Below are 15,015 nucleotides of genomic sequence, written 5' to 3'. Positions count from 1 at the left end.
GAGCATGTTTCTCAATGTTTAGGGATGGCCTAATAAATTGGGGTGTACCAGGATACTACGATAAAGATGGGGTTGACCTATCTCAGGTGGGCTCAGACATATTATTGAATTTTAACGACGGATTGAGAGAGCATGGTTTTATTAAAAGAAAAAAAGAAGAAGCAAAGAGGAGGAGGATGGGGGCAGCGAAGGGGCGACAACCCCTTCTGGCCGTTGCGGCCAGTCAAAAGTAGTACAATGTTGAAAAGAGAGCTGATGGCATTAGAATGAGCTGGGTGCTGGAGGACAGAAGTGTTGAAGCACGTACGCTACTGATCGTCTGTGTGGACTTGCATGTTGAATATTAATATTTTGTAAATAATTATGCCTGGGCTTAATTTGTTATGGGCTTCAGGCGAGGATAAATGCCAGGCCAACAGCAGGTTAAAGCTCGGGATGAGGGCATAGCAGCACCCGACGTCATATGTTAGAGAGATGGCACACCCACCCTGAAAGGGGGGCATGAGGGCACCAGGCAATAACATGGTGGAGGGCCAAGGCCCCTCCAACTCCAATTCACAGGGCGGCAAACACAAGGGTCACAAAGCAAAGGTAACCCAGGTGGAGAAAGGCAGCAGGACAGGAAGGGGTGGCTGTCCCGAGGGAGAGGGACTCACGATTGGAAGGGCAAGGTCTTCTTCACACCTTCCAGGTGACTTCAGAGACCCGGGGGCCATTTTGTTTATGTCTTGTCAGCGATGGATGTCACACCAACGATCGAGCAGAGAAACATCCTCTTTACAGAGGAAATGACCATGAGCAATTAGCCCCGTGTTTAGCCTAACACGGCAGGTGGACACATAGGGCTGGAAAAAGAGCAGCCCCCGTTTGCAGTTTCCAGCCCCGGCTGGTGAAAAGAATTAGATAATGTCACTCCCCACAGCCCAAAACCAGAGATACACAATTCGTCCTGAGCGGGAGGTTCAGGAAGGTTGCAGGAGTGAGACCTGGATTTTGGAAACAGTTAAATATTTTCAGCTGCCAGTCCCCAGCCCTGGCCTGCAGGCCCACACCATGTGATCACGGTCCGGCAGGTCTCGCTGGTCTGGGCCTCCTGCATCAGCATGGTGCCCTGGGTCCGCCCAGGCCACCCTCCACCCAGGATGCTCCCGGCATCCACAGTGCCCCCGGCACCTCAAGCCCATGTCCCCATGGGCCATCATGGTCCCGGCCTGCAACAATAGTAAGTTCGGGTGATCCTGGCAAACTACCAAGGTGCTGGCTCCCCCAGCACGTGAGAGGCCGGCAGTGTGTCCACCTGCGGCCCCCCAACAGTTAAGTACATTCCAAATATGTAAATGTCACACATACATAGACTGAAAACTTGGCAGCTGGGCAAGGGGGTGGGGGTGTCCCAAGAATACTGAATCTCTACTGGAACAAGATGTGGGGCTTTAAGGAGGCTCAGCAGGCATGGTTCAAAGGGAGGCTGGCTCTTTACTGAAACATATGGGGTACGTGCCTGGGATCTTCACTCCGTTTTGAACCAAGCAATGGGTTCTAGTGAGATTGCCTTTGTGCTAGACCAATGGGTGGGCACTGGGGCAGCCTGGTGTACTCGGCAGAAGAGCCAACAACCCAGTCCACCCCAGCAAGAGTCTTTTCAACTATTCCTTACATTATTCCTATTTCATTGTAGTAAGGCCAACACATCATACTGTTGTGTATAATCCACACTCATACAATCATATCAATCTTTCACAAGCTGTAAAATTCGAAATGTTCAGAGACTGTGCTAGATACTAAATTGCCTAATCTCACTTGGAGATATGGTAATTGAGGAGAAAACCCAAGAGTCTTTTCTGAACAGAGCCCAATGCAACAGCCATTTCAAGTCATTTTCCAGAATGGCATCATGACGGCAATGGGGAATAAACATAATGTTCCAGGCCTGTATTCTATGACTGGTCCAAAGGCAAGAAAGAGTCATGAAATCCCATGCAGGTGAGATGGTAAGGTGCATATGTTAAGGGGTTTCAACCTCTGCTCAGTGCTCCCTGAGGTACTCATTCTCCGTGACAAGCTCTTTACAAAGACATAAGTATAATACAAAGTCCCAATGATTAAGAATTACTGATATCGGGAAAGGGTGTATTAGGCTATCATAAATCTCGTAGTACTGCAGATTTCAGGGCACCTGTGCTTAGCTAAAAATTAGGGGTACCGTGGCACTAAGTGTATGGTTCCATGGTGTAATGGTTAGCACTCTGGACTTTGAATCCAGCGATCCGAGTTCAAATCTCGGTGGAACCTCACATTTTTCACTGAAATGAGACGCTTTTCGGAATCTCAATTTTATTTCCCTTTATTTCATTCATTCCCGCTCCTAGTATTTACAATTCGAATACATCATGAACGAAAGTCGGTCTTAGTTTCGTCTGACTTTATTTTGTTCCGTGTTCTTTACATACTATCACTATAAAAAATGTAATCTGTATTAATTTTGCTACTAAATAGTTTTTAAAATAGTGTTCGTTCATATCACGTTGTGCATATGGACTTCACTATGGAAGATGAAAAGTGAGGATTAAAGAGGCTTTCGCTAAAAGTGTTTCCGCCCGGTTTCGAACCGGGGACCTTTCGCGTGTGAGGCGAACGTGATAACCACTACACTACGGAAACGGAACTGTACGTGTGCTTTTCTTTCCCATTATTATGATAGCGCATGGAAGGGGGTGCTGAAGCACGGCATATCAACACAGTAACATTTAAGCCAGCTGGCTCCTTCCATGCCAGTGAAGTCAGACAGATCATTGTACACTGGATTAAACTTGCGACCAAGATCCCGTTAATATATATGTCTTACTCCATGGACACTCCCCATCTTTTGAAGTTTTAAAGGAATGTATTGTTTCATTTTGAGTGCCCCAAATCAATCCAAAATCCTTTGTAAACGTGGATCTGTCTCCAGTGCTGCATCAACCACCTGTGCCCGCACCTGGCACAGGTGAGTGTCCCTGTATTAGATCACTACCACCACCTATGCACCTCATACCATGCGCCACACACCTGAACGATTTATCAGCAACAGAAGAGATATTGTTTTCCCTGGAAAATGCAATGCCCAGAGAGCCACATGAATTTGAATCACACACCCAAAGAGGACGACACATAGGGGGCCCAGTATGACACAGGGGGCGCAGGATGGCGGCTATAGCACAGCAGTGCACGTGCCAGAGGAAGACAGAGAGAAGCACGTGGATGCGGTGCTTTAAAGACATGCATCCTGTTTGAGCTTCCAGCATCACATAGACTCAATAGACAGCTGTGTGACTGTCTCCCAGGTGTCCTCTGCCATGTGTTGGTTTGGGGCTCTGCCGATGCAATTACCACAGAGCAGCCAGAAGGCACCCCAGTAACTCAGCAGCCCAGGAACGCCATTGGTTGAATGTCATCACTTGTCTCAGAGAAAATGAATATCGTTAGAGGGCTTGAGCATGCGTGTGTGAAGTGTATTTCTGGTTGTGCATATTGTGACCAACCCTACAGATGTATCAACCTGTGACCGATAATGGCATTTTAACGAGTTGGTTGCAAGAGGGTGCCTGGGCAGTATGGCTGTGTGCTGGCCACAGCAGGCCTGAGCAATCTTATGCAAGGGAATTGTCTTTATTATTGTTATTTAGTATTGTGAACACTTTTCCCGCCCAAAAGGAACCAGAGGGCAATTTCCAGAGAAATAGAGAACTGCAACATACACGTACTAAATAATCACAAATACAGTAATTTCTTAATAAATCCAAAACATCCAATTGCAATTCAAGCTGCAGGAGCACTCCTCAAAAAGTCTTTTAAAACATGGTGGACGAGAATTCAGAGTGCACGGTAACAGTGCACAGCACAGGTTCAGATGCGTTCCACACTGCACAAGCCCCCTTAGAAAAGGAAAGGATCCACTTTTTAATGTTTGTTTTTAATAGAGAATCAACGTTTTTCTTCTAGATGACCTGATTACATATAATATGAATTAATCCAAATAGACAGAAACACTGGGCTGAACAGTTGTAAAGTTTTTAAAACAATATAGAGCTTTATTTATCATGTTGCTTGCCCCCCATTGTGACGCAGTGACCAGGAGAAATTTGACCTAACATCCTTAATGCATATACAAGCAGGGCTTCAGTATGTTAGACCGCCTTAGGGGTGCCAGATTTGACTTTGCGTGGAAATACAGAAGATAATTCATACAGTCCACTCTTAATCACACCAGTCCCTGAACTACTGTCCTAAAACCATCTTTAGGCAAAGAGGTGACATACATTTCAGTAGCTGTAGATTTTGTTCATCAGATTAGATAGTGAATACAACATGCTTTGCAAGGGACAGTCTGGGAACACAAAGAAGCCCAGGACTTAACTGTAGAATATATTGGCGCAGAAACAATATGTAAAGTGAACTCTCCCAGGCAGAGCTAAGGGATAGAACAAGAACTGAGTCTTGGAAGGGCTGCGTTTGTCCTCTTCCAGTCTCTAATGTTCTGGGAGGGTTGTTTGAGCTGCCGGATGCTCTCCTCGGTTGACACCATTAGATAAATATGGGCATCTTGCACACACTGCTTCATGAAGAATCCCAGCTGGTCAACCATCATCACCAGTGGCTCCATACATAGAGTTTTACTAACGGCTGTCTCCTAGGAAACCTAAGCTGGTGTAGGGCTAGAGGAGAGCTGTTACTCCGCACCCTGACCAGTTCAGACAGCTTTGGCCATAAAGAAGATTAACCAGTCCCTCAAGCTCTTTCACTTCCAATACGGGCAGGAGTATGTCAGTCCAAAAGACATTGGGCCTCATTATGAGTTGGCCGGTAACCCGCCTGAGCCACCGGCCGGCTACCAGCAAACTCACCTTACCATTACCGGTGCCTGAAATCCGTGTGTTACCGGGATATTACGGGTGCCAGCAACGGTGGTAAGTTCCCATTCTCGGGAGTCCCATAGGGGCCCCCCAGTTCAGCATGGTGCCCTGGGTCCACCCAGGCCACCCTCCATCCAGGATGCTCCCGGCATCCACAGTGCGCCCAGGCCCATGTCCCCATGGGCCATTGGGATCCTGTCCTGCAACAACAGAAAGTCTGGGTGATCCCGGCAATCTACCAAGATGCTGGCACCCCCAGCACTTGTGATGCTGGCCGTGTGTCCACTGTCGCCCCCCACCAATGGCGACGAGGAAGACGGACCCCTGCAGCACAATCTGTTGCCCGCAGGAGAAAGAAAAGGAAGCAGCACCCACTGCCACAAGAAAAGGAGAGAGTGGATGCCCAGTGACCCACCGGCAGACCCTCCCTGGCCGCAGCCGTGTGTGAAGAGGGTGCTTGTGCAGCCGGAGTGTGGGTCAGCCTGCAGCACTGCGGCATCGGCCATCAAGTGTTTTGCCTGCTCCCGCCGAGGGAGAAAGTGCCCAGCTCCGCGATAGCAGCTCCAAACCAGAACACGCATGAAGCAGCATCCGCTGCAAAAGTAAAATGCAGAAGAGGCGGCATCCGCCGCCGGTCAGAAGAAATGTGCCCCAAGAAGAGAGTAGATGCTAAGGGACCTCTGCCGCCTTACAGAGGGAGAGCGCGATGCTGCAGCGTGGGTGGCGCTACCGTAATCAATAAATAAATCTCCTGCCGGAAAGTGGGAGGAAGTAAGGTGCACACCAGTCTTCAAGAGGTCAGATGTTTCTGTACGGTTTTCGCACTATTCTTTTGCAAAGGACCAGGTGTCTCCTGGAACAGCTACAGCGAAGCAGGGCCTCAAGAATCGGTTGGATGATTATACTTGTGATGAGACAAAAGAGCTGAAAAGCAAGGGTTCAGTGGGTACTATGTAACAGTTTTTAATCTAGAGATCATGCTAGACTCAACAGGGACACATTCCATGGAGCATCGATAAGTGGAGGAGTACCTAAGAAGAGCAATAGAGGCACATAAATCCGCGGATTAATAGCTCATAACTCCACCACTAGTGCAGAGCTACCAAAGCCCAATGATAGAAGAAAGTGAAATTAGAGTGTGTATGTGGTTGTGCAAAGTGCAGACACTAGCCACAGTCTACGCATTTGTACATGCGTACATACATGCATGTGTCTGCTTCCACAGCAAGTGTACTGCAATGAGATCTAGTCGCTCAGAGGCTGTGATGGGCCACTATCCTTGATGTGGTTTGCCCTTATATGCCAGTATCCATACATAAGAACATAGTCCTGCTGACGTTGTCAGTAAAAATGCCATGCCACAATAAGAAAACATGTCACGACTGGCTGCACCCATATATGCCAGTATAGCGATATAGGAACGCTCATCATACTGGCTTTAATTTACCCTTGATGCCAGTAAAAATGCAATGCCATGTCAGAAAATAGCTTCAGGCAGGATGCAACCAAATTAGCTAGTCTAGCCAAGTAATAACACTTACCATTCAGTATAAATCCCTTTTGTTTTCCAGTTCAGTCCACTTTATTTCCTCATGCATTCTTCAATTATGTCCCCACTCTTTTGCCTTCTCATTCTGAATCCTGTCTCCCTGTACTGAAATCTTTTTTTTCTCTGTATCCCTCTGTGCATCTCTATCACATCACAACTCAGATAACTTGGTTGGGGAGGGGGGCGCTGTAGCTCTCATAGAAGATGGCCGCCTGATTGTGAACTCCGCTTCGTGGGGCGCCTTCCTGTTTGAATCCTCCTTTGGTGCCCTATTAAAACCTGGGCCAGCCACCCTATTAAATTGCTGCAGGACCCGGGCGTGTGCTGCTCGAACCCCGCGTCCTGAATCAACCCTATCGCAGAGATCCAGTGCTTTGAAATTGGGCCGGGAGCTGGCGCCGTTCTGCCCCGCTCCTCTGCTCCAGAGTCATTTGGCTTGACTCTGAGGATCCGGGGCCTACTGGGGGGAGGGGCACTGTGCGGTGCGGCGTCACCTTCTCCCCACTCCTCGAGGAACCGTTGTGGCCTGTGCGCAGACACCAGCCCCCTGACTGGACCCCGGGGTGCAACCCCAAATGTAGAGCTGTTGCTCCGCCGCCTCTCCCAGGGCGGCGTGCTGCCTATCAGTGCCTCTTGTGGATCCGGAGAGGAGGCTTCCTGTTCTGGGACCGGATTGCGGGACGCTCCCGCTCCTGGCTACTGCGGTGAGTCCCTTCGGGTCCCACCAGACACTCTGCCCATCCGCACTGTAGTGCTGCCGGTGCTGGCACGCGTCGCCTCCCTCCCTGGACTCACGACCGGAACCTGGACCTTCTGTGCCGGGACCCACTGTGGCTGTCGTCACGCTCCGCTGCCCTGCTACCCTGCCAGACGCACAGGGCCCCCGCTCCTAACGCGACCTGGTGGGCCCTGTCGGGGGGGACACAGACTCCTCGGGCGCCGTCATCTATTAACCCGTGCACCACTTAGGTGTTGGCACACGCTGCCCGCTGCTGGCCCTTGGATTGGGACCTCTTCTCTTGGTGTGGATCCTACTGCTCTCCACCGTAGTGCCTGCATGGGGTATTCGCCGTGGTGATACACCTCCCGCTCATTGCGCCACATATATCAGTTGGGACACCACACAGACCATGGTTAGTGGTGCACCAGGCTGGTCCCCCCTACCGCGGCGCGCAGTGACTGGACCCTCTGCTTTACTTGGATATACTGGGATCGAAGACCCCTGCAGTGACTGTCTCCTCGCTGCCTGGCCGTGGGCGTCCTGCTAACCCCTCTGTGGTCCACCACTGCCTTGCTGGGAGCCTTGGCGGACCTCTCCTCCGACACAGGAAGTGGACTCCCCAGTTTGCTCAACCACATCAGTGCCCATAGCTGCTCCTACTTCCACCCCTGTCACGGCACACTGATCTCCGGTTCTTGGCCTTCACCCGTGATCTTCGGGGCGGTCGACACCAGGGGATCCACTCACTGACCACTCAGTGCCCTCATACCACTGCCGGCCAGGGAGATCCCCCCCGGACCTGCGAACTGGCGGGCAGTGGTGACCAGAGACTCCACATCCTATTACAGCACTACTTTCCACTTCAACCCTGTCGTCCTCTGGGCGCCCGAATGCTCTGAATAGCCTGTCCGACCATCCTCTGTGTCCTGCCCTCTGCCTCCCGACCTGCCTCGACACTCCTGCCGCCCGCCCAGGCCTTCGGGCCCACCCTCCGCCTGGTGCCATGACCAAGGGAGCTGGAAAGAAGCAATGCTCAATTAACATTTTCACAAAAACCCCGTTGGGGCCGGTGGGGGAGGTGTCCGGGTAGGAACCATCTAACCCCTCGACCTCGGACCCGGCAGACGCTCAAAAAATGATGGAATACATCCGGGAGGTGTTCACCACGCTCCACAGAGAGCTTGACGACATGAATGGCACTATATCCTCTATCAAGGCTCATATGGAGAGGACCGACGGCCGGGTTGCCGAGATCGAGACACGAGTGAGTACCACCAAGGATAACTTGAGCTCTCTAAGGGCGGAGGTCTCCACACTTTCTGGCCGTGTCGCCGAGGTTGAGAAAAAGAACGAGGACCTCGAATCACGCTGGAGACGTAACAACCTCCGCATTATCGGAGTACCCGAAGATGGCATAAAGGTACCCATGGAGGATTACTTAGAGTGCACTCTACTAAAATTGTTAGACTCCAAAACTCTCCCCATAGTTCGCGATCGAGAGAGCCCACCGTGCCCTCACTGCAAAGCCCAGACCGGGTGCACCACTACGACCCATTATAGGTAGAGTTCTAAACTTCCGTGACCGTGACGCCCTGCTCAGGCCGGCTAGAGCCAAGGGTGAACTCATTCTGGGCGCTGCCAGGATCCATCTATATCCTGATTTCTCGGTGGCAGTCCAACGTGAACGCAAAACCTTCCTGGCAGTAAAGAGGAGGCTTCGAGACCTGCAGGTCAAATACTCCATGTTATACCCCGCTAAATTGAGCATTGAACATTCCAACCAGGTCTACTTCTTCACAATCCCTGAGGAGGCCTCCAGATTTATCGATGAACATTTCCCCGGCTGACCCCCTTTTGAAACACACATTGTCAATGTTATGTTTATTGGCTGATTGTTCATGATTTGGGACTCCGACTTGGTACAGAAATGTCTACCCGGTGGATGAGCGTGAGAAGGGGCTGTCTTCCGCCTACTCGAGTTTTTCGGTCTATGACATGTATGTTCTGGTCCTTAGGGCTGGCCTCATAATCCCATGGGAGACTCTCGTAGTTATCACTGAACGCCTCTCTGGTTCAATTTCTCTCCGCAGCGCTCATCCACTGTTGCTAGTTTACTCTATTAGTTGCTGTTAAATTCAGTCACCTTCCTGGTCTAGTTGATTGATTAGGGGGCTACTTCCCCCATACGTGAGAAAATTGTTTCTATATTTTGCGATCATGCCCTTTCCACCCAGGTGGAGTCCTACCCGGGTGGCACAAGATGTCATCACTAGGCACCATGCTTATCCTTAAATTGCCTTCCGGTCCGGAGCACCGCCGCCAGGCCAGCTCACAGGCCCCCTGGCGTTGATGCCATTGGTTTGGATTTGGTTGTTTGGGCATGGGGTTGTCATTCCTCTGTTTGTTTGGGGGCGGGACGTCGGAGGGGGTGGGCGTTGTTGGGTTTTATGTTAAAAAAGGCTTGGTATCCACAGGGGAGGTAGAGTATGGGGCAATATTGTTCAGTTATTATTGCAAGGCTGATCAAATGGTGACCGATCATGGGGAGCACCACCCCGTTAATCCGTCACTTCTAATGACCACCTCTGGACTGTCAACTGAGGATAACTTGACATTCATGAGTTGGAATGTGCGGGGGCTGGGAAACTATAAGAAGATGAAACAACTACAGCTTCAGGCCAAACGCCATTGGGTCAAAATACTGTTTTTACAAGAAACGCACGCCTACACCGAGTATTGTGAAAGATTTGCCAAAATGTGGGGCCCTCAGAGGTACTTTACTAATTATTCTACCCAAAGCCGGGGAGTTATGACTCTAATTCACAGGAGCCTTAAATTTAACCCCATATCTACACAGATCGACCCCCTGGGCAGATATGTGTTAGTCCATGGTAGTCTGCAGAATAAGGAGGTGGTCCTATTAAACATCTATGGATCCAATATCGACGACCTGGAGTTCTATTCACATCTCACGTCTCTCCTTGACAGCTTCCTGCTAACAATAATCCTCTGGGGAGGTGATTTTAATACGATATTTGACGTAGACCTTGACAGATACGGCTCCAGACCTCGCCGACTTTCCAAAGCAGCCTACACTACACTGTCATCTCTCCCCAGTCTTTCCCTGGTGGACGCATGGAGGCTTCTCTATCCCGACTCCCGCTCCTACTCCTTCTACTCTTCGGTGCATGACTCATATTCCTGAATCGATAGATGGCTAGTGTGTGACATACTTATAAGGAACATATCTCACCTATCGATCCTTCCCAGAACCCTCTCTGTTCATTCACCGGTGACTATTACCCTTTGTTGGGGCCCGGATCGTGACCGCAGCAGACACTGGATAATGAAACCTCACTCTCTCCTCGACCCCGTCTTCAGCTCAGAGCTGGAGACCGCCATTGAGGAGTTCTTCGAAATTAACACCAACACAGTGTCCTCACAGGCCACCCTCTGGGAATCTTTCAAAGCTTATATAAGAGGTATTGCCCTGTCTAAGGAGAACGGCATCCTTAAAACAATTCACAGAAATATTGCTGAAAGCAAAGCCATGCTGTCCGCACTGGAAGCTCAATGCTCGCTACACCAAACTCCGGAACTCCTGGCATCAATCGGTACGGAACTTGACACATTCCGTTTTCTTGCGGACCGCGAACTGAGGTTCCTGGACAGCCCGGGACTTGCGAGGAAATACGGCGAGTGTCAACGCCCAGGCCATCTTCTGGCCAGGCTTCTCCACCGAGAATTTGGTGCCCCTCCCATCCCTGGAGTGGAGAGACCCGATGGTACCCTAGCCACGTCCCTGCAAGATATTAACTCTGAATTCCTCTCTTTCTACGAATCCCTATATGCCAATGCAGACAATGTCCCGACAGCGGAGATCTAGTCTTCCCTAGATAAGCTTCCCCTCTCGATCCTCTCCCCTGAGACCATTGGATGTCTCGAGAATCCATTCACCACCGGGGAATTCTTGGATGCCATAGACTCACTCTCATCAGGGAAATCCCCAGGCTCAGATGGCATTCCCGTTGAATTCTATTAACACTTCAAATCACTCCTACTCCCTCGCCTAATGGCCCTCTGGGAGGAATCAGTGGAGGTAGGTCTGTTTCCCCCTTCGCTCTGTGAAGCCACAATAACCGTTTTGCTGAAGCCCGGTAAACCCCCCACTCAATGCTGCTCTTATAGTCCACTCTCGCTTATCAACGGGTACGCCAAATTACTAGCCCTACGCCTTGCCCCCTACATGCCGCATATCATTCACCCCGATCAAGCGGGATTTATTCCGGGACGCTCCACCTCTCTGAACCTGAGGCGTCTCTTCAACATTATAAGCAGGATTAACCCAAATCTGCATGCAGTAGCAGTGGCACTCGATATGCAAAAAGCCTTCGATTCTGTCTCGTGGGAGAATCTCTGGCGGGTTCTTAAAAAATGCAAATTCTGCCCCGCTTCCTTTCCTGGGTCGGGCTGCTGTACTCCAACCCAGTGGCCAGGGTTCGTACTGAGGACCGATGCTCCCCCCTTTTCCAAATAACTAGGGGCACTAGGCAGGGCTGTCCCTTCTCTCCTCTGGTCTTTGCCATAGAGATGGAACCTTTCGCGGACATAGTATCCCTGTATGCTGATGATGCCCTTCTCTTCATCCGTTCCCCCGACACCAATTTGGCTCCGATATTGGAAGATATCCTTTTTGGACAAGTTTCTGGCCTCAAAGTAAATTGCTCTAAATCTACCCTTTTGCCGCTCACTGCCTGCACACGCCCCCCTCCTGATACCCAGCGATTCACATGGGCCCAGTCAAGCTTTACCTACCTGAGCATAGTAGTGTCTCGCCGATTCGAACAGGTTTTTGAAGAGAACTACCAAAAATACCTCACTAGCCTTACGACAAAAGTCGCTGGAGTAGGCTCCCGATCTCACTTGCCGGCAGGATAGGGATACTAAAAATGGTAGTATTACCCCAGCTTCTGTACAGGTTCGCCAATATCCCCCAGTGGCCGAGCGGCTGGTTCTTCCGGGTGCTGACTCGTACCCTTAATACCTTTCTTTGGCACTCAGACATGGTCCGGCTTAAACTCAAGACCTTGACCATCCCGATGGAGGTTGGCGGCTTCGGTGCTCCTGACTTCCTTAAGTACTGGCTGGTGTCCCAACTCCAATACACTTCACACTTGTTTAAAACATTGGACCCCCCACCTCATGTCAGACTCGAAAAGCTATCGATCAGCGATCGTGATATTTGCTCCCTGGTTATCACGCCCATGCCGAGGGTATTAGACTCACTTGACCCGGCGGCCTCTACTTCTCTGGCCCTATCTAAAACATGGTAATTACTAGGCATCGCCCACCCCTTTCATGGTAACTTTCCACTTTGGAACTTCCTCCCGGAGGTCCCACATGTACCTCCCGTCATCGTTCGCCGGTGGGCAGAGCCTGGATATGAACAACTATGGGACTTCTTCGAACAGGGTAACTTCATAGAGTGGCCAGATCTTCCACTGTCCTTGAAGCGGAGACCATCCGCTTGGCTTCAGTAGTCACCCCTCCGGAAAATCCTTAAACACAAATACCCCAGTTTCCCAGTGCTGCCACCTGATGAACCTGCAGTTACGGAGCTTACCTCTCCCACCCCCATGAGGGGCAAAGTTTCCAGACTCTACACCCTGGTACAGGCTAGATCGGCCCCTACATTTACCAAGTTAAGACATACCTGGGGGGATGACCTTGGTCTCGAAATCACAGATGAACGATGGGCCCGAAAGTGTGCATGTATTCATCAGGTATCCTTTAACTCCCGCTTTAAATTGATCCAATTCAAGGTGCACCACAGATACCACTACACCCCGAGCAGACTACACCACATTTCAAATGACTTGTCCCCAAGGTGCCCCAGGTGTGGCTGCGACAACGCTGGCTATATCCACATGATTTGGTCCTGCCCCCGTCTCACTCAATTTTGGAGCGCAGTATGTGCTACTATGTCAGCTATCCTCGATCACCCTATTACCCTATCCCCAATGAGTTGTCTTTTCCATGACTTTTCTGAGCTCCGCTGAGATTCCAAAAACCTGGCTGGACTTTGCATGCCACTTGCTGTACGCTCTATTTTACTCTGCTGGCTTCGGCCTACCACACCCACCCATGCACAGTGGCTCAGGGCGGTCACATGGGCATCGGACACCGAAGAATCCTGGGCTATACAACAGCCAACCCACTAAAGACCCAGAGATGTTTGGTCAAGGTTTCGTTCATACATGGCTCCCATTGATTCTGCCTCGGACTCTACATCTCCAGTCCTCTCCCCCTGCTATTCCCGCACAACCTCCGGAATTGTTCACTCACTGCCCCCACACCCACCTTGGATGTCTGCCACATGTGCACAAACTGGTTTTGAATTTGCTTTATATGTTTGTATTACCTGCATTGCTCTGATTATACTTGTCCTGTATGTAGCTCACCTGTTCCTGTGCTGCCAAGCTAAATAAATAAAAGTAAAAAAATAAATAAAAAAAAGATAACTTGGTGGATGGGACAGAGAGGAAGAGGATGTGGGCAGCGGCAGACCCTAGACGGGCCTGCCACCTCCCCTCACTCACCTAAGTGTGCCAGCACTGAGAGGCAGACACTGTTGCCACCTAGATCCTTTATTACTTTGGGCTATTAGGTGGCACCCACCTATATGCTGAAACTATTGCATTAGAGTCCAGATCGGGGAAAAAGGCATCTGAGGAGGGAACCAAAGCTTGTAAGTGTTGTTTAGTTATTTGCCCACCCATTGACTGCCATGGCCATGTGGCCATTCCCACCCAGTCCTGCCCCTCCAGACCCAAAACTCCTAATTATGGGAACTCTTTGAGTTAACTTTAATCAAGACTTACCATCTAGCTTTGCACTCGAAATGTCTGCCAGTGTTTTTTCAAAGCAGTCTTCTGAGGGCTAATGTCTTAATTGCAGGAGTAAAGTGCCACCGGTGTAATTAAAATGTCGTAACCAAGTCTACATTCACAAGCACCATGCGTGTCCTTCACTGAAGTCTTGATAAAAACATGCATTGACAAAGCCTACTGTGATGGCTTGTGTTTTAAGATTTAAGTATTAGACGTTTGCCGGCACTATTATTAGATACCCAGGTACACACACCATTTTGCTGCTGGTACCATCAGTGGCCAGTTAATACCACTAGGGTGGTGCCTGGCAAGTGCCTTTCCCAGGCCTAGATAAAAGTCCAAACTGTTGGCATTGCCAGTGCTTGTTTAAAAGCAGCAGCACATGGTGCCAAGCAGTCACGTGGTGGTGCTTTGCTATTGGATCGGCCCTCTGTGGCACAACACCAGTGACACATATTCCTGCTAGTGAAGCCAGCTGTAATCCCTGAAAATCGATATTCTGCGGACAGAGATAAAACAGAAGAAAGATTGTGGGAAGTTCGCTCTATACCAGGTGATGAGAATGTGGTGGCAAACGAAAGCCTGACACATTCCTTCTGATTTCTGTGGCGAGGCGAAAGAGGAAACATCCCAAAGTAGAACAGAGATAGAGAATGAAAACAGTTCCCACATACAAAAAACTCCGTGCCGACTCTAACATTAGTGGAACGTTATCGTAAAGGGATGTAGCACAGCCACCAGCAGTCCCTATAGCAGAAACAATCTCGGTCCTGCATCGATTATCACTTTCGATTTCACTGCCGAACCTTTTCTACAAACTAGATTTCATTTGCAGAATTACTGGGCCGAGGGTCGGACGGCACAGATATTACGATGGTGTGTTTTACGTGAGGGGATGTAGCTCAGTGGTAGAGCGCATGCTTTGCATGTATGAGGCCCCGGGTTCAATCCCCGGCATCTCCA

At 50.1% G+C, this 15,015-nt stretch overlaps 3 non-coding genes across 3 annotated transcripts; 2 read left to right on the top strand and 1 right to left on the bottom strand.

Moving 5' to 3' along the window:
- The first annotated feature begins 2,220 nt into the window (after positions 1-2,220).
- TRNAQ-UUG (transfer RNA glutamine (anticodon UUG)) lies at positions 2,221-2,292 on the top strand. Its single transcript has one exon. It is a non-coding gene; the product is annotated as a tRNA-Gln (tRNA).
- Positions 2,293-2,588: 296 nt separating this feature from the next.
- On the bottom strand, positions 2,589-2,661 carry TRNAV-CAC (transfer RNA valine (anticodon CAC)). The gene has a single exon. It is a non-coding gene; the product is annotated as a tRNA-Val (tRNA).
- A 12,282-nt stretch (positions 2,662-14,943) lies between these two features.
- Positions 14,944-15,015, top strand: TRNAA-UGC (transfer RNA alanine (anticodon UGC)). Its single transcript has one exon. It is a non-coding gene; the product is annotated as a tRNA-Ala (tRNA).

The sequence above is a fragment of the Ambystoma mexicanum genome (assembly GCF_040938575.1).
Source record: "Ambystoma mexicanum isolate Mex_15411 chromosome 12 unlocalized genomic scaffold, UKY_AmexF1_1 Mex_chr12_unloc.2, whole genome shotgun sequence".
Lineage (NCBI taxonomy): Eukaryota > Metazoa > Chordata > Amphibia > Caudata > Ambystomatidae > Ambystoma > Ambystoma mexicanum.
Note: the sequence above shows the minus strand (reverse complement) of the source record. Positions and strands in the feature narration are given on the sequence as shown.